This window comes from Dromaius novaehollandiae, chromosome 2 (assembly GCF_036370855.1).
Source record: "Dromaius novaehollandiae isolate bDroNov1 chromosome 2, bDroNov1.hap1, whole genome shotgun sequence".
In the NCBI taxonomy this organism is placed as follows: domain Eukaryota; kingdom Metazoa; phylum Chordata; class Aves; order Casuariiformes; family Dromaiidae; genus Dromaius; species Dromaius novaehollandiae.
The window spans coordinates 123,870,191-123,891,147 of NC_088099.1; the positions used below are offsets into that span (position 1 = coordinate 123,870,191).

Below are 20,957 nucleotides of genomic sequence, written 5' to 3' on the forward strand. Positions count from 1 at the left end.
TTGGGTGCTGAGAATACTGCCTAAAATAACATCAGCAACATTACCAGCTCTCTATGAGAAGTCATGGAGGCAGGTCACAAGAGAGCAGTCTATTTTTACAAAGCAAGAGATTAGAAGCCAGGACATTATAGAACAGTCTGATTAACTTTGGTTTCTGTAATATTGCAAGAATAAGTAACTTAATAATGCACTAGTACAGGCTGGAGGCTGACCTGCTGGAAAGCAGCTCTGCAGAGAAGGACATGGGGGTCCTGGTGGACAACAAGTTGACCAGGATCCAGCTATGTGCCCTTGGGGAAAAGAACGTCAATGGCATCCTGGATTGCATTAGTAAGAACATTGCCAGCAGAATGAGGGAGATGATCCTCCCCCTCTACTCAGCCCTGGTGATACCACATCTGGAGTACTATGTCCAGTTCTGGGGTCCCCAATGCAAGAGAGACATGGAGGTACTGGAGCAAGACCAGTGGAGGGCTACTAAGATGATGAAGGGACTGGAGCATCTCTTCTGTGAGGAATGGCTGAGAGAACTGGGACTCTTCTGCCTTCAGAAGAGAAGCCTGAGGGGGGATCTTATCCGTGTGTGTAAGTATGTGAAGGGAGGGTGTAGAGAGGATGGGGCCAGACTCTTCTCAGTGGTGCCCAGCAACAACAGGATGAGAGGCAATGGGCGCATACTGAAACACAAGAAGTTCCATCTGAACATGAGGAGAAGCTTCTTTACTGTGAGGGTGAATGAGCACTGGAACAAGTTGTGGAGTCTCCATCCTTGGAGAGATTCAAAAGCCAACCAGACACTGCACTGGGCAACGTGCTCTAGGTGACCCTGCTCGAGTGAGGGGGTTGGACTAGATGATCTCTAGAGGTCCCTTCCAACCTCAACCATTCCAGGATTCTGGGATTCTGGGATTCTGTAAATAATTATAAAAACATACCAGAAAACAAGTAACATTAGTAACCTAAGATGGAATACTGTTTAACATGGAGAAGCTCAAGCTTCTATACTTAGGAAAGAACACTCAGCTTTACAAACACAGTTTAGGAAACAAAGAGCTAAACGGTATTTCTGAAGAAAAGGATGAGGGCTTATGTAACATCTCTCTTACAGAGAAAAATAAATGATATGTAATTAGCAGCATACTCTTAAAATATGCTGCTCAGTAGACAAGATCTCACCTGCAGTCCTGGGTTCATTTCGAGGCATTGACCTTCAAGAAAGTTTAGACGAAAAAAGTGAAAATGTTTACAGGTCTGGGCACCAATATGGAGAAGTGAAAAGAATATGGGTTGCTCAGTGGTGAGAAAGAAGAGGAGTTATATTATAATAATCTTCAAATAAAAGCCTGCTGCAAAGATAATCTCTTCTAGAATTGATAGCACAAAAAATAACGGGTGCAAATTTTAGCAAGGGAGCTTAAGAACACATAAAAAATACTATGAACCTGCCCTGGGGTTTAAAACTGAACTACGTGACCACTTAAGGTCCCTCCAGCTCTATTTTTCTCTGATTATATCCGGAAATAAAAAAACTTTTCACTGTGCTACTTAAAGCATGAAAATGATTGGAATTGAAATTTAAATGCTTAATATGTGGATTAATTCCCACAGAGAAAAGTTACAGTGAATGGAGGAAATGGAGTACTCAGGATGGTCATGTAACTAATTTTGCATTTGCTTATGTATGTATAAAATTAGTTACTTGACTATGTAAGATATGAACTTTTGTGTTATGCACTGGAAACTGTACATTGGAAACTGGTGTCAGATGACTAGTTCATATCTAAGATAAAAGCCACAAATAAGATTGTTAACATAAGTTATCAAAGCAAACTGCCAAAGATGAAAAGATGCAACCACTGTAAGATTTTCATGTATATGTTTAAAAAATACAGAGACACAAACTACTTCTACTAGTCAGACTGAGATATTAATGCATGATAACAAGAAAGAGTTAAGGTTGGGTCTCACACTGAGACTCAAAGAAGTAACACAGGTCAGAAAGGAAGTAAAAAATTATTGTTTCCAGGATGCCTTTTTATTGTATAGTCATCCCTCGGGTAATTATTTATCATTTTTCCACTTTGAATATATTTTGTTGAAAAAAATGATTTTCCACCTGAAAAAGAGTTATGATTTTTTTTTTTTAATGTCACAAGTATACTAGTTGCTTCATGAACAATTAGAAAAAGTCATTCATCCAGAGGGAAGGGCCTCACTTCAGAGCCAGAAGCAGATGGAAGAAGTTACATGTCCCATTTGTTACTGCACAAATTTCAGAAAGAGATTCACAAGCCCTGAAAGAGCATCGTATGAAGAAATGAGAGGCAACAACTGCACAGGATTACCAAAATATTGTTATTGTTTTTTAGTGAATTTAGTGCTTGTTATTGACTTATTAATGGCATGTATATTTTTGAGCTTTCACTAAAAAGTGCTCTTGCAACTCGTAACAATATTTTTTAGGTAAATATTCATAAAAAAGTTTTAATAACACTGGATATTAGAGGCAAATGTTCTATTCCTTCTTCAAATCTGGCTACAAAATCCGAGGAGGCTTTATATGCATATGAAGGAAAAGCAAGTACTCTCTGCTAGAACACCTATGCTCTGTGCTGATTTACATACCTTACAATGAACGTGCCCCAAATTAATAGGCTACTTTGATGAAACAGATAATTTTTTATAAAGTCTTGTCACCTTCTCATGTGATGGATACCACTTTAGACAATAACTCAGCAAAGGAAGTATGGGCCTTAAAGGTAAGTGCTGGAGCACCTGTCACATGAGATGAAGAACCAATGATCTTTTGTTGAACTGGAAACACCAAAGAATTTCTGGAAGAAATATTTTATACCTGATATTTTCATACATTTATGAAACCTTTTTCCATTTAATATTGGCAAGCATGTATTAATATTATACATGCATGTACACACGGACATGAGTTTGAAAGAACTGAATGCTACTTTTAACAAGGCCATATTCCAGCAAAACAGAAAAACAAACAAGAGAGTCTGTAAAATAGTTTAAGCAATTGCTTAAATACAAACAGGTATTGCCAAAATATTTTTGCAAAATGATGAGTGACTCCTACCGGAGATTAGGAAATGATAACACTATATTCAGATGTAATCACATAAAATATTAGGGCAGAAGACTCAATAACAGGAAGTCAAGGTTAATAAAATCTAGTGAGGTAGAGCATACCTGACAGTTGCTAACCTTCCAGCTGGATTCAAGCAGCGGTGCTCAGGGATTAAGCGTGTGTCTAATAAATCACCTTACACAACAGGTATTCTTTTTAAAATGGAAAGATCCCATAGTTGCCAATCAAAGACCTACTCCTCCATGCTTTCAAATCTTTTCAGATGCACTACAGGACAGAAAAAAAGATCTTTAATATTTTTTTAAATTAAAATAGATGTGTTCTACTAAAAAGCAACCCATCTACAGATCATTTTGCACAGTTCCATGAATACCTGTGAATCTGTGTGTGGATTCAAGGATGTTAAAAAACTCAAAGATACAACCGGGTCTCAGAGTAAGAGTTGTATTGTTCTCTCTGTTGCTCAGTCTGTTTCTGGCACTGTAATACTTGTCGTTGTTGTACTTGTATATTAAAGATGAGTAAGGAATAAAATGCTGTCTTTTTATTACTGTGTTACATAAGCTGTGGGATGCATGTTCAAGCTGAATGAAGAAGAGAAGAATATGAAACATGAAATTTAAGCAAGAACTCTTTGTTGTCTTTTTTTCTTTTTCCATTGTTATAATTAAATTGATAGAAACTTGTTCTCTTCAGTGAGAAACCTGAAGCAAAGAAAATTGCGGTGGAAAAATGGTGAAAAATGACAACTTAGTAAACAATATTGGCCCTTAATACCGTTACCACACTAAGGTCCTGACCATCCCAACAAAGAAACTATACAAGCTAAAAAATAAGCACACATTTAATAAGTCCTTGAGAAGTACTTGTTAAATCTAAGTTTTAATTTTTTTTTACTGTTTTCCTAAATTTACATATTTGGCAATTTCTCTAGGTCATTGTTTATCTTTTTGAAGGTGTGTAATTAACTTGCATTACTTAGGTATTTCTGAAATATTTTGCAAATAAATAATGTACAGAAACATTCAAAAACGGATAAGGAAGGAAAAAGATTCAATACAGACTATGGAGAATTATGCCTAATTATGGAGTGCATTATCATGTCAGTCTCAAGACATGCTTAAAGTTATGATGCTGAGGGAGAAGCAGTCCTACCTAGTGTTCCTCTGAGACACTTGAACGGTGGTGTAATTTTCAGCTCTCTCTTGGGGATTGCAATGTGCTTCCGTTGTGGTAGAAGCCATGACCTTGCCTATTCCACAGGTTCCTAATCAGCTTATTCTAAGGGAGAAACATCTCTATTGCATATACTTCATTCCCAGGAGCCTGGATTTTTATTAAGAAAGCTTTAAAATGGGCCATTCAGGTCTGAGATGTGTATTACCTGCTATGTACCAGTGGAACCATACAGATATAAAGCATAATTTAGCTCTTAAATTTTAAGTGGCCCTGTTTTCTGTGCTTCTGGGAACAGTCATATTACTCTGAAAGAGCATATCTCTTTTTTATTATTATTATTATTATATTTTTTTTTACTCCAAGGAAGGGGAGAGGGTGATTTCTTTTTATATATATAATGATCTTAACAAACGAAAAAATAATTTAAAAAAGGTTGGTTAAAACATGTACATTACATCAAAGAAGCACAGTCTCTGGAATTTTATTGTAATCACTAGAGAATAGGTGTTATGTTGTTTGTTATTTATCATCATGTTTTGCCTCGCATAGTGTTTGGGGATGTCAGATGGACTAGAAACCATATTAAGCATTGTACAAAGAACCTACTTTAAAAAATCTTGCAAACTAACTGATAAGATGTAGCAGATAGATGAGACAAATATGGAAAATGAGAGGCATAGTAGAAATCATTTGCTATAATTTTGTGTGTGCATTGTTTTAGAATTTGTCTTTTTTTGTATATATACAGGTTCTTCTGTTTGTTTTCCTTTTGGATTTCTGCTCTGAAGGACTTCTGTTACAGTAAAGTTGCTGTGACCACAAGATGGTCAAGAGAGGTTTGTATACCAGCCAAGACAGACACTCAAAGTTCATGAGGGGTTAAACAGGATAGATTTAATAAAGGACTTATGCTCCAAGCTGCACGGGGAGCCCCGCGTGGAGGGGTCACCAATGGGAGGCTGCTGCAGGCAAAGGTCGGACTCATAGGTCGGATGCCCAGGCGGGACTCAACTTGTTTGGTCCTAAAGGCCCCTTAAATCTACTATGACTATTTGCTTATTTCAGCTGTGCTAACCTTGAATAAGCAGCTATAAGAGTATCTTACAGCTATGTACAGAACATCAATATCTTATGAGAGTTGAGAACAGCAGTCATGATGAGTGAGGCACTTAAGGGTGGGCTGGCTCTAAGTGAGATAGCACAGATTCCTCAGAGCATATCCCTCTTTGTTTGTTCATCCCTTGCTAGTCTATATACATCTGGAATATCAACCACCACAACTACTTCTGCAAACAGTCTCTGAGAATCACAACTTTCATGAACATTAGCAGGGTTTACGTGTAGCTGGTTCCTCCTAGGTTCATGTTGTCTAATTTAATCTGCTGTTTTTGTCACAATTCAGTGAATAATGCCTTTTTGGACATGAGCCAAGGGAGAAAAACAACTCATGGATTAAGTTGGTACGGTCTGTCAGGAACTGCAACAGCGCCCATTACAAAGGTACTTATGTAGTGTACAGATGCTATGGTGATGCCAAAGCCTTGTTCCCAGTGATGATCCATTCAGATTAAGAGGTTAGTGACAATCTGCCCAGAGTAAGGAGAGTTCTGCCAGACTACGATGGTGGTCATAAGATTAATTGCATCTCAAGATCATTCCTGAACAATTCTGTCTCCTTTACCTTCTCTTGTTTGAAGGGGTCAATCCAGAAACATACTGTGAACACACAGAAAGTGGCATCATAGAACTGATTCAAAACTAATCTTTTGTGCTATCTCATTATTGTGTTCATTATTGTTTACATTAACATTGAGAACAGAAAAATTGAGACTAAGCCTCACCATTTTCAACTTGCATTGGAAAAAATTTTTGCGTGGTGTCAGCTGCTGGCACTGGAAGCTTCTCCCCACCACCACCTTTTTTTTAGCTTTGTCAAGAGGCACTTGCCTTTTTAAAGTAAGACAATATGGAAGATCATTATAAAATGAAGCATTCAAGTTTTGATGATCTGTTTCCTCTTAATTGACAACTGTGAAAAGCTATAGTAGTGCAGCTGTCATACCCTTACTCTGCAGTTACCTCCCAGAAAAAGAAATCATTCCATGATTTCCTCCATGCTTGCTAAGTAGTTTTCTGGGGACACAAGTGGGAAAAAGGCTGCAGTCACAGCTTCTTTCAACTTTCTCTAAATAACTTTTTGAATCAAGGGGAAGAATGGATGATAGATGATTCATGAAGTTGAGAATTTCAGCTGATGCTTCTTCCATACTGCCGATGGAGCAGTTTTGTTAGAAAGTAGCATTTCTTATTGCAATAGATTGAAGTATTAATAAATAACTGATTAATTTAATTAAATAATGTCTATCTATCTATTACCAAAAATAATAGCTGAGTGACTCCTGAAAACTACAATATGTTCGTGTTGGTTTACATCAGTGTTCAGTTTAATTTGTAAATACAACTTTCCAGCATTTAATTAGATTTTAGAGATCATACATAATGTACTTATTTGGGCCAACTTCATTTATTTATTTATTTATTTATTTATTACAAGGAAGTAACTCCTACATCCTTGCCTTGCAAATCAGTTAGCAAATTTATTCTGCTGCTGTTGGGGGAGAATAATGAAGTCCAAATGCAACCTTTCAATGAATAAGGTATACACAGCAATCAGTCAGACAGAATTTATCAGTTAGATTCTGAACAAAGGTTCATATTTTGAGTTCATGAAAATAATTCGTTGGAAATCCTATAAGTTAGTTATTCCAAACATGAAACCATATCCAACCCACATAATGCGTTATGTCCTATTTGCTCTCTGAGGTTCTGCAGTACTTTTTTATTATTATTTATTTCTAAAAAGGCCTATTCATAAAAGCAAACTCTCCAGATGCAAAATGAGTACAAAGAGATGTTAGTATGACTGTGGAAGTCTGTAGAAAGTCTCACAGAAGAATTTAATCTCCCTTCTACACCCTACTATTCTGATTCAGTGTCAAGTTTGCAGGCCACAGAAGGCACATCTATAAAATCATAAGCTATTCAATTCCTGATTATTTTAGGAGGTAAAATAGAAAAAAAAGGAGGGGAAAAAAATTCCTTGAGCAGTGAGATCTGAGAGTGGCAGAATGAAAAATGTGGAACAGAACAGGGTCACAATAGCTGAGATGAGAAAGGTCTACTGAATGTAAGGAAAAAAATGAAAGAAAACTGAAAATGTGGCACTATAGGGAGTAGGATTTCCTTACTGGTAGTCACTGCATAAGCAACTGAACAAAAAATACAGACATACATTTTCTGAGAGAAAGATGTTTGTATTTTTTCTATTATTACTGTGCAAACCTATCAGCTACTTTCCTGGAAATCCTATCGTGGAAGAAAGCGAGTTTTGTTTTGTTTTGACGTATATTCTGGCCCACGGAACTCAATTAAAAATGAATCCTGTATGATGAGCAAAAGCTTCACAAGAAGAAGAGAGCTGAACTTCTTCAAGCCATTGTGTCATAAAACAAGTCAGAAAAAAATTGTCAACCATAGTGAGAGCATAGTTCAGAATCAACCATCTCTTCATTCAACAGAATGGGTCTCTTAGAAAATGAGGCTTAATACCAAGTAGGGGAGACATACGGAGATTAGTTCCTTCCCCTCTTTGTGAGGGGAAGCCCATATGTTAGGTCATGAATGTCTGAAACAAGGACTCTAAATGGAGCTAATGCAGTGTGCCAAAAATTATTTTCAGTTAAATAAAATGAATAGACAAGGTAATAATAATAATATAAAACAGAAAAATCAAATAAAGACAATTTTTAATGTACATATAATGGCCATGATTTGTCACATTTTCACAAGCTGCAGTATTCTAAGCACCCATTATTTTAAGAGGTTTAGAGAGAAGCAATTTAGGCTTTCAGTCCCCACTGGCAACTTTTCAATCCTTGAGACACATGCAACCAAATTTAAATAAGGGGTAAAAGTTGAAAAGATAATTAAGCACCTACAAGTTATGTGAAAGCTAGCAGACTGCAGAAAACAAAACCAAATTCATTAATAATATAGTCTGAAATGAGATGGCCAGCCAGTCAGGCCAGCCCTAGGAAGCGCTTTTTATTGCTGCATTGGGGCATCAAGAAGATCCAAGGCAGCTGTGTTTAATTAGGTGGGAGGTAAGAGACAGACGACTTGAATCTTTGGTAATCTGACTTAATTATCTTCCCCTTTTTACCAGATAATGTTCTCTTCTGTGACAGAAAAATTTTGTGGTGTCTTAGAACAGATTGTTTTTGCATCTCTGAGTTTACACTGAAAAGCAGCTTTGTCTCTTATGCTATGAAGTGAAAGGAGAGCAGGGGGTCCTAACCATAAATTTGACCTTCACATTCCATTTGGAGACACGATGACTGCTAACTTCTGCAGCACAGAGGACCTCTCTGTGCCTGGCTGATGAGTATTTGCTGAGTATTCACTCTTCCTTCCTTTGTAGGTGGTAAATTCAGCTATTGTGTGGGTTAGATGACAATGGAGGGGTCTAGCAATATTCTTTTATACTGCAAAAGAATGGAGAGATGCCAAAAAAGAACGGGGAAAGTGCCATACATGCTAATGAATTTAGCTGTCCAGGTGTCCCCTTAGTTCAGCATCTACAGCTTGATTTGTAGCTCACTGAAAATAAGTGAAAAACTTTTTTGAACTTCAGTGTGCTTTGGAGCAGCCCTGTGCTCTTTTTCATCCCAGATAATGTCTCTGGCTCCTGGATCTTTGCTGAAGAACAGTCCTGTTTCCCTTGTAAAAGTAGCCATCACATTGGAAAGCTTTTATTTGCTGATCAATGTCATTTTCATCTGAGAGTTTTCTAGTCGTTTTCTGCAGTTAGAACAAATGGCTTATTGCAAATGTGTGGTTTGTATCTGATAGCACATTTATTTGAACAGTTTGAAAATAAAAGCACTTATTTATAGTTTGAAATTCCACTTGTGTAGTTTACCATTATATACCTATATATTGTATTATGAAGTGACATACATACAGAATCACATATGTAGCATGTATCAAAGAAAAGAAACGCAAATTCCTTAACACTAGATTGTTATAGATTTCTCTCTTATTTTTGGTCTTTCTGAGACCACCATCTTAAAGCTTAATCCACCTGAATGTCTATCTTTCCATGTTATTCTTCTAGACTTTTAACTGTCCATTTGGTAATGCTGTGTTTTATAGAAGAATCATGTTAGATGCTCCTTTTACAAGAAAAGTTTAAATGGATTTTTACCTTTTATCTAGGTTCCTTTCACTGCAAGATTCATTCTGGAAGGCTTTGGTGTAGCGTGCAGAGTCACAGTAGAACAATATAGCTGAAACTAATTTAACTCTTAAATAATAACTATAATGAATAATTCTTTGTACTCATAACCAGACCTACATGTTGGCACATTCACATTCGTGCACAGCAGTATTAGCAATCCCATTTCTGACAGTTTTTTCTGCTTAATAGCTTCTGCCACTCATTCCTTCTGGGAGCATATACCATATGGCTTAGGTACCCACTGATTCGACACTTACTAGACAAATTAACAAAGCCTCCTAGGTGCAAACTGATGTGAAGAAACTATGTGAAAATAAAATCTGAATGTGAGCCCCTTGAAGTAAATTTAAAAAAAAAAAAAAAAAAAAAAAAAGAGGAGAGGCTAGAAAACAACCGTCAACAATAAAATCATTGAGCTCTTGAATTTTTGTTGTTGCTATTCTGGAAATAAAAATGAATAAACCTTTCAAAACTTTTAATCAAAAAGTAAAAAAAAAAAAAAAAAAGAGAGAGAGAGAGAGACTCATACTCTATATAAAAGTAAAAAGATAGGAGGATAGACTACCAAAGATGCAGTTTCAGGTAGGTGTCATTATTTCCATTTTTCATGGTCTCTCTCATTTTTCTGTCTTTTGGAAATCCTTGCTGAATCTGAAAGGAACATTTTCATGGAAACATGACTCCTTATTTATTTAAAGGAAATATCATCTTTGATAGAAAAATAGTATATGTGCAATAGGGAGGAATGCAAACAAGGTAATAATCTACAATAACTGATCTAAACAAATAGATCAGCACAGACTATGTGTTCTTTGGTAGAATACTAATTTTCCATTCCAGTTCCAATTTAAAAGAATTTTAAAGATTTTTATGGAGGCCTTAATTGTGATATTCTCTGTAAAATAAGTTATCTTCTTCAGCATTAATAAAATTAGAGATGGACAAAGATTGTTCAGAAGGTAATGATTATTAATTCATTATTACTAGTTGAGAGTATCACATTTACTCATATTTATAACTGAATACTCAAGAAAGTATTTATATTTAGTCTACAAATTGACTTCAGTTCATTCATCTGTAATTATAACATAATGTTCTGAATTATTCAGAAAAGATATCTGCCACTTTTTTATTTTTTACATGAAGTAATTCTTTTTACCTACATGAATTCAGACCCTTCTGATTAAAGGCAGTTTTAATAAACACATCTTTTGTTAAGGAAAATCAACAAACAACAATGAAATGGGGTCAACTGCTCTCTTTTCTTGTTATTTTTTTTTTCCAGTAATAATATTTATAGCAATTCACTCTGTACTCTCATGGGGCAAATACTGGCAAGACATCTCTTGAACGTTTTAAAAATTCTGATGTCGGGCATTCATAGTCAGGAAATATGGTAATTAAATTTCCCTGAGTAACCTAGACTGAGCCTTCTCTATATGCAAAAAATCCGAAAAGTCAGAATGGTGCTCAAAGAACAGGTTGTCTGCCCATATACTGAGCAATGGAGAGAAACTTAAAACCAAATGGTTGTCCAAGAAACAAATGCCATGCATTGTCTACTGATGTTAAGGCAAAGTTTCTATGGAAAAAATGCACTACAATTCCACTTAAATGTAGTACGAAGAGCCAATGTAGTACAAATTCAATCAATGCACCTGTTATCTGAGCAAGCACATCAGCATGTGCCTAATTTTGAGTAATTGTAATGGGCCTTTGTATGTCATTAAAGTGCCTCTGTACGCACAAGTATCTTATAGTTTGGGGACTTTCTCAGACTGGAAATCATGGAAGTAGATTATCTGTGTGAGATCAGACATTCTTGTCCAGTTCAAAATGTTACCTAAACCTACCCAGTTGTAACAGACGGATACCTTTCTATCTCTTCTCAGATCATTCTTCCCTGTTCTTCCCCCTTTTCCCTGCCTCCCAAGACTGTACTGTTTCTTCACTAAAAAAAAGAAAGAGAAAGCAATTGAGAATGAAGACTTTTCATGTGATATGACCACAATTTTGTAAATATATCTGGTGTTATATGACTTTAGGTTAACAGAAGAAGACAAATTGCTTATCAGCATGTCACTGTATGACTTTCTAATTAATAATATTATAAAAGAATCTTTCTTTTTCTTTTTCTTTTTCTTTTTCTTTTTTTTTCTTTTTTTTTCTTTCTTTCTTTTTTTTTTTTCTTTTTTTTTTTTTTGCCTGTTGTAAGAAACAGTAGCTATGCTTTCAGGTGCAAGGGTAACTTAAGTATGTGAAAACTGACCAGAAACAGCAGTGCCTTGGGTCTGAGTCTGCCTGTAGATGTCCACTGACACATACAAAAAGCTATTTTTAGTACATATCTATTATGACTCTTTCATCTCTATCACATATTTGTGTTAAGGCAACAAGGTCTGTTGAGTGAGGTGTTTATTCAAAAGAAAGTGTTTTAAAAATTCTTATTTACATTACAGTTGAAACTTATTTTTGATGCATTTTTCATGAAGCCTGTCATTCAAGGTTAAAGTAGATTACTTTATAAGTTTGTTGTTTATAGTTTATAGAAGCCTCTAATAATGATAGTGTCATAACACTGGCAGTTTACGGTCCACAGCAATATTGCTCAGCTAAGGTTCACCATAATTTAAAATTTTAAGAGAAATATTAATGTTAGGAAACTATATAAAAGTACTATTCAAGATTATAGATGCACTTTATCTTTTTCAAAACGAAAGGCTATATTCTAAGGAATATGAAAGGGGGTGCACACAGAACTTGATTTTGCTATTATTATTTGTGTGGATCAGAAGCAACATAGCTGAAGACAAAGAAATTATACAAGACTTTCTGGGCTTCAGATATCTGATATTTTATCTTGATTTTCTTTCAGTATGGAACTCAAATGGTTTAACCAGACATACATGGCCAAGCATATCTGCAAGAAATTTCATAGTTCTGTACAAAATTAAAGATCAGCATTTATTTAATTAATTATGATTAATTTATTATAATAAAATTATAAGGAAATTAATTAATTATAATGGAATTATAAAGAAAACTTTCTAATAAGGATTTTTTTTTTTTTTTTTTTTTTTTTTTACTGTGAAGGTGGCTGAGCACTGGAACAGGTTTCCAAGAGTGTTTATGGAATCTCCATCCTTGGAGATATTCAAAATCAAACTGGACATGGTCCAGGGCAACCTGGTCTAGGTGACCCTGCTGGAGCAGGGGATCGGACTGGATGATCTCTAATGGTCCCTTGTAACCCCAACCATTCTGTGATTCTGTAATATTCTTCAGAGACAGGGTGAGTAAAAATATGGTTGTATATTTCCAAAAATATTCTAGAAGAGCATTTAGAAGAAAATAGAAATAAGGGGCAAAAACTATACATTTCTAACTAGACCTTTAAGCATGCTAATAATTTGAAAAAATATAAATAATCTCCCTTGAGGAAGATTTAAAAATTCACTACAGAATTCTTGTCTATGGTATAATATTTATGTTCAGAAAAGGGAAATAGTACAGTTACAACTGAGTCCAGAGCCTTGTTAGGTTAATGACAATAAAAAGCATACCACTGGTTACAGGAAAAAATATACAAAACAAAAAAAAACTTCTAAAGTTAAAAATTATTCTCTAAAGTTTAAGGATTTTTGAGAGCAAGTTGCTTGGACTGGGGGCTTTTGTGTTGGTTTTGTGTTGTTTTCTTTTTTCTTTCTTTTTTTTTTTGAGGGGGTGTTTTTAATTCTAGTCTTCAAAATATATCTGATTTTTACATAATTTAGATTTAATATCATTCTGGGCAGTGCTAATATTAGAGGTTTCTTTTTATAAGTGTAGTGTGCAAATTGATCAAATATCCAACTTAATATGCCCTTCACTGTAAATCTAATCTACCTCACTATATTTTTTGTTGGCTTTTTTTCCCCTTTTCTCTGACTGCTATCATCTCTGCTGTAATTGAGAACTACAAAACAGAGCAGCAGAGATTACAAGAGCAAGTGCAGGACAATCAGCAAGCTATCTCCCTGCAAGGATGTCCCCCTGAAATACAAATTTAAAAAAAAAAAAAGTGTGGCAGAGAACACTGGAGGAAGATGGCTATGTCAACCTTCACTTTTCAGTCTGAGCACAGAAGACAGTGGAGTGAGAAATAAGTACACTGGAAACATAGGCAGAAGAAAAATAGATGTTAAGTGTAAATGGCCATCAGCTGAAACAGCAGAAAAATGGATAAAAAGAGGAAAATATGCAAAATCCACATATTGTTCAAGAGACCATGAAAACAGTACAGATTTATAGTTCAAGACTTGTCTTGGTTTTGTGAGATTTTTCAGCTAACTAGCACAAAATTTACTGAAATGATTGGAAGTCAGAGGGAGAGGTAAAGACAGTAGACTTAATGATTAAACAGGGTTATGCATATGTTGTTCTGCTCCTTCGCCCTCTTGAACCTGTGGAACAGAGAAAGAAAAATGTAGGAAAACATGGGCTGTATTTTATTACAGTGCAAACTAACCATAACTTACATATATATATATATATATATAATTTTTTTTCTCCCCAAGCTAACATTTTTATGGAGTATGAGTTAATGAATTTTCATAATTTCAAGTAACAGTTCTGTGCAATGTCTGTAACATAGGAACTTTGCCAAAACAATAGCAATGAGAATGTATGAAATGGTAGTGCCAATCTGCTGAGGAAAGAAAACAAAAGGAGTTCAAGAACTTATCAAGGTGACAGCAAGTCAGAACTTTTTTTCCTGCTAATAGAGAACCTATTTTCTGTAACTCCATGAAGAATTTCCATGAGCTGTTCACTGCTGGATTTTTTGTAATACATAATGAGTGTTGTTTTGCTGACTCTGTTGACTGAGCCCACAGCATAATTAGAGATTTTTTTCTGCTGACTGAGTAGAAGAAAGTAGTATCTGCAGTCATATAGCTCTAAAGCAGAAGTCCAATCTGTACTCATGCAGAGACCAGCTACAAAACTGATGAAGTTTATGGTTACTAAGTGCTGGAGTTTTACAGACACAACCTTCATAATGTCATATGATAAGTTTACCAACACAAAAAGCAGTATCAGAGAGAGACCTGGGGAAATCTTAAACTTTTGCTATCCTTCTTCAGCCTCACTAGAAAATCTTGCTGAAATAAGCATCAGTGTACAGCAATCATCAACTTGTCAGTGTGAATCGGATGAATTGCAGAGAGGTAGTGAGGGGCTGATGCAGTAAATTCCAGATGCAGTAAAATGTCAATACGATAAACAGTTGAAGAGTAAATATAAATGTGAAGAACTGCTGAAAGCTGATTAAATGTTCATACATTTGCTCATGCAAGTGTACAAATGTACAGGGAGCATGCTGGGCCATGCTAGATCTCCAAATCATCTCCTACTCCATATCAGCTCCTATGTCATAATAGGAGAAAGAATTTAGCATGTCTTTATTTTTTTCTGTTAATTTTACTTGCTATTGAATTCACATAATGAAAATAACATAGCTTCTGTTCTTACCAAATTAATCTTCTCATTTGGACCAGCCTAAGCAGGTGGGGAAACTAGTTTTACTAAATGCGAGGAATATGAAGTCCCCCTAAACACCGCCTTCACAAACAGCCTCCCATAATGAAAATACTCCATTTCACCAAATGTGTATATCAGAGAGCAATTCTCAAAATTCTCATTGATTTTTTTTTCTAATTTTAGAGTCACGTGAAAAAAAACCTCCTGAGGTATGTAGGTCTGAGATAAGTGTACAGTCAAAGGGCATTTTCAAGGGCAAGGTATATTTGAAGGTTCTTTCTTCCCTGAGATGAGCTATCCATTTCCCTCTAAATCTGGCTCTGTGCACACACTGGAGAGTGTGGGTAGCCACTGAATTTTACCTGAAGCCTGGTCTCAGTTAGCCTCTTAAAATAGAGTATTGATTTTGCCATTCCCATTTCTGCTGCACTTTGTTTACCACGACTGCCATTTTTCTATCTATCTTCTTTATTTACCCTTAGTTTGTTTCTCTTTGCATTACTCTGTAGTTATCCTTCCTTTAACAAAAAGATTATCCTTTCTACTGTCTATTCTTTCTTTCTATTTTGTAGCCACATATGACCTTCTCTTTCAGTTCATGTATGTCTGTCCATGGATAGAATTCAGTTCAAAACTAAAGACATCTAAATTTACGTGTCAATATATGAATAAAATATTTACTCTCAAAATATAGCAAATGGAGATCAATTTAATCAACCGAACATAAAGATTTTTTCAGCCAACTGCCTGGACTCTTTAGATTATGTTAACAGTATTGACTAGATTTCCATTAGGTAAAATGGGAGGTTGGACACCTGGTGCGTATGTAATCATCTTCATATGGACATCTAAAATTGGATGCCTTAGTCTGAAGTGAAAATCTACTCAGTTTGTTTGTTTGTTTATTACTTATTAGTCCTTGCCATCCTATTAAACCAAAAGCAAAAATAAAATGGAGTAATTTAATGGGTCATTCCATGGTATTCCAGTGCTGGACTCCTGTCTATGAATAATTTTAAGAAAGCATGTGAGTGGAGGTCCTGTGTTTTTTATAATTTTTTGGCCCCTCAAGGTTCACCTGAATGACCTTGGTTAGAAATAGCAGACCTTGGTAAAATTGTGTCATGGGCCCATATAAATACTAAGTAGCTTTGGCATCTATTTTATATTTCTGAATTTCTATAATATTCCAGATTAGCAACATTTTTGCTTTGTTACTTACAAAAAAAATCCCCTCTTTAGCAAATCATATTTGAAATCTGGAATACTTCAATTGCTAACTAAAGGCCTGATGCGTCTCCCAGTGAGTGTGGTTAAAAACTTGTCTTTGGACATGTATTCAGGAAATAGCTTGTACTGTGTGGACTGATTGTAAAGTATCGCTCCAAGATAATAAAAAAATTCATAAGCAAAATAGCACTCTTACAAAAGCAGGATAGGGTGACATTCTGCTTTCAAACACAGAAGTTTTGGTCAGCTGAGAGAGAATAACATTCTGTAATGTTTGAGCACAGGAGAGATATTCTTGCTGGATACCAATGGGATACAAGGTCAGAATATTTTCTTCCTATTACAGCACTGGTCACACTGCTATAAAGTCATGGACAAACCTTATAAGTGTGTCTCACACATCCCAAGGATTTCCACACAAAAAGTCATATATTTCAGGGTGTAAACAATCTATTGAACTCTGCCTACCTGAAGAGTTTAGTACAGCATACAAAGCAATTCAAAGCAATGAAAATGCAAGCTGGTTATGAGCAAAGTCAAATGTGCTGGTGAGATAGTGGCTTCTAAATAATATCTAGATGAGAAAAATGTCCAGACTCAGAAGAAAAAGACTCAAAGCCTCTTTCGACTCTTTTGTGCTACGTGGCCTTCATTAAGCAGTCTCCTCTTCTATTCCATGACCAACATTTTGCAGGAGCGAAACACAAAGCTGTATTTAATGCAGAATTTTACATTAATTTAAAAAGCATTAATTTCCTGTTAGTTTCCTGCTCATGGTGTCTTAGCCTATGACTCCTTAATACACACTGACCCTCTCCATATGATATGCAACCTAGTGCCATTTACATTATATCATTACCTTCTTGAATATATCTATTCTCTAAATAGGCCTAGGACAGAAGGATGAACTAGATAAACTTCTGGGAAATCATACTACCTATTTTTGCCAATTTGAGGAATTTGAAGAAAGTGAAAATGGTTTTAGTCTCATAATCAGAAACTTTGTGCACTGGTTTTATACATTTCTGCTCAGTATTAGGATTGCCTTTAAAACAAAATTAACATACCTGGCCCATACTCTGTGGCTTGCAATGCTTTGATGGTGCCATTTAGTGAACTTAAATTGGACATTGTTACTCTTGGGAAATTATGTTTCTGTAGGATGTGTCAAAGAGCTGGAAGCAGACAGGCAGATAACAGCTGAATCATGTTTAATGCTCAAGATCCTATGGGGAGCTGTATGCATACATTAAGTCAAATCCTAATGGGAATAGTTTAAAACTGCATGCCTGTGTAATGAAGAACTGGAGAGCTATCAACCACTGCATATCATTCTTCCCCTACTTCACAGAGTACAAAAAAGCTAAACTAGTCCAATACACAGAAACAAAGAACAAACCTACTTATCTTCAAGAAATAAATAATCCCTTTCATTTGCTTCATCTAGCATTGTCAGAACCTTCCCTTCAACTGATAAAGAACTATATAAACAGAGCTATTCTGTGAACAGCAGGAGCTCTGAATGTGTCTCCGGTTTTGCTTTCCTAAACGGTCATGCACTGCCTGGAATACAGATTAGCGTGTGGCGTTTTGCATGACCTGGTGCAATGTGCAGACACACTAGTGAAAAAGTGAAATGTCTTTTGTCAGTCTTAACTTTAGATTTCCATATTTTAGTCAAACTTTGCAAAAACCTGCATGCTGCTTAAGTGCAGTTCTTTATGAAAATACAAAAAAAGATGCAATGAATAACTCGATTTTGTAGACAAAATGTCCATTTTGATTTACTTCTTTTTTTTTTTGTTGAAGCCACACTTGTTTAAGCACACAGAATACTTTAACAAATGTCACAACTAACCTTTCAGAAAAGTAATATAAGAATCAGATAAGAATGGAGTTGCTTGTGAGCAATGTGCCATGTGCAGTATGATTTTAATACTATTTTTTGCCTTTTGTAAATGAAAATTAAATACCAGTGAATAGTTAATGGAGGAGTTTATTCTCTTCGAAATGTGTATAGAGCTATGTGAATAATTCCCATTTATTCAGATGACAGTTCTCATGGTTTCCTAAGGAAAAGTATATACTACTGTGGCTACTGTGGCTAAACCTGAACAGTTGGAAGGGGAAATCATTGCTGATGGGCCAGGAGACACCCACCTGGTACTAATCAAAGGGGAAGGTGTCCCAGTCTATGTCCCCTTTGGAGAATCTTGCCCAGAGAACCGTGACCTGAACATGCCCAGTGAAGCCACGACATTGCTGCTTTCCATCACAGCCTTGGACACTGACAGCAGTTGGGACACTGATGGAACTGCGGTGGGTGCATCAAACCCGACATCCACAAGATAAAGAGCTTACTTTAGGGGATATCTTGCTACTTCTACACAGCAGGTTAGCAGCCCTGAAATTCATCCAGCAGAAGAGTTCTTAGGAATTTTAATAAATACATTAATTAATTTAAAAATGGAGAATAGGGAGAGGAAGAAGGTCAAGAGTTATTTCTCACTTGGACAAAATGAGTTTCTAAAAATAACAATATCAAAATTTGTTTAATTCAGTCTAACACTTCAGCAAGTATTTACTTTAAAACTGGAATCTGGATTTAGCTAATGACATTTGCTGAGGTGTTACCAACAATTTTATCTTTTTTCTTACAGACTGCCTATCATATTTTATATTTTCCCTTAAGACTCGAGCTGTTTTGCTTTAAAGGAAGCAAACTGAATAAATGACCTTCAAGTATCTTCTTTTTCACTTATCTGATATTTTAATATTGCATAAAGTGGCCAAAAATAATTAAAATCCATCAAAGCGTTGTTTAAAGTACTGTAAAACACTGTTGCCTGTGAAAATTGTGTGGACTGGGGAGTACATGTGTGTGGACAGGAAAAGGTGTTCACCTTTATTTCACATATCCACAGTCCCAGGGATCAGATATTTAAATCCTATTAGTATGACTTTAACGTGCTTTGGTCCAAAATTTACATCTTCAAAGCCTCATTTAATATTGAGAGGCTATAGGGAGTAGACTATAAATATGCATATATAGCTAAATTACAGTTTAGGTAGAATTTAAAATCTGCAAAATCTTCACCTGTTTCTTGATGAAGTTATCAACATCTATATGTTTGCCAGGAATGTTACCTAGGAGCTTTAAATTCTGCTGCTGAACATGCTTTGGACTGCTGTCATCATGGCAGAGCTGAGGATTTTGGTATTTTATTTCACCCTGTTTAATAGCACAGTTTCAACAGAAAAAGTTGGAAGTGGACATTATAACCTAGTGGTTAAAACACTCTTCTGAGTCTCACGTGTTGCCTGCTCCTCAGCCTGGCTGCTCACCGAGGAGGCAAAGTGCACAACAGATCCCAGCATGTGCCTGGCCAAGGTCTTAGCCAAGCTGAGTCTGACCAACCCTGCTCCGGGGCTGCTGCCCTCTCCTCCTTGCTGGCACTGCAGCCCAGCCAGAGCACCCCCCAGGTAAGCCTGGCAAGGTAAGGGTACAAGTGAAGGGTGAAGAAGAGAAGGGGAACACCTTGAAATTGAGAGACACTAAACTTAAGGTGGAAAATGCTTTACTCTAAAGCTCCCATCTCCTTCGCCACCAAAAACCAAGACCCATATCTGTCAAACTGGTTTTCTCACATGTCCTGCAGCCCCACCACATTCACATTACCCAAAGCAAGGAACAGTTTTTGATCTTTGAGGGAAAGCACTACTTCTACTACAAAATCTAAACAACACAGTCCAAGCTGGCCTTTAGGAACAAAGAGAATTACTCCAAGCTGGATAATCTTTCCCATGCAGAAGCCATTGAATATGGCCTCAATGAGGATACCCCTTCATACAGCCAGGACTTTCAGGGCAAAGTACACTAGGAGATTAACAGCCAGTTCCTGACCATCACCAGTAGGACCCAGGTCGCTGAGGTGTTCTGCAGAGAAAACAATGTAGTCAAAGAGATGTTTGATCTAAAGCACACGACAGAGGTGATGAAAGGGCCCTTCTCTGGACTCAACTCCCAGACACAGCCAAACAGGAAGCTCTCTTCTGCCAAGTCATTGAAAACCATTCTGCCATGTATTATTGAGATGAAACTGGAAACAGCTCTACAGACACCTCCCTGTCCTGGATGACTCTGGAGATGGAGGTCTGGTCTTGCTTCCAGCTTTTGGGGCATAGAAAACCAATTACATCACCAGCTATAACCTGCCAGTTTACAAATATTTCTACAGCCTCAGTGATCAATACACCCTAAAAATGAAGTTCTTTGTCCATTTTTTTGATGCACAAACTACGAAACCCACAAATAAATCTTTGGGCGTGTGAACCTATCTCAGCATCCTCTGTGCAATGTTTTAACTCCTACTGGCTAAGAAAATGAATGAACACAGTTCCTTTGGCTAGTGTGCTAACACTGATATGTAAAATGTAGCCATGATTATTTCTTCCAGGGAAAACACTATTAGTCAGTGTTGAGTATTTTCAGACTTTGTCAACTGGATTAGGTATCTTGGGAAAATTTAAGGTTTATATCTGCTTCCTGCCTGCCTTTGACTTGCATCTGAGTTTTGTCAGCTTAGATCTTGTGCTTTTGAGAAGGTGCAAGATGCTTCATGT

At 36.3% G+C, this 20,957-nt stretch overlaps 1 pseudogene; it reads left to right on the top strand.

The window, feature by feature from the left end:
• Positions 1 to 242: 242 nt before the first annotated feature.
• Positions 243 to 20,666, top strand: LOC112983535 (dolichyl-diphosphooligosaccharide--protein glycosyltransferase subunit 1-like; annotated as a pseudogene).
• Positions 20,667 to 20,957: the final 291 nt, after the last annotated feature.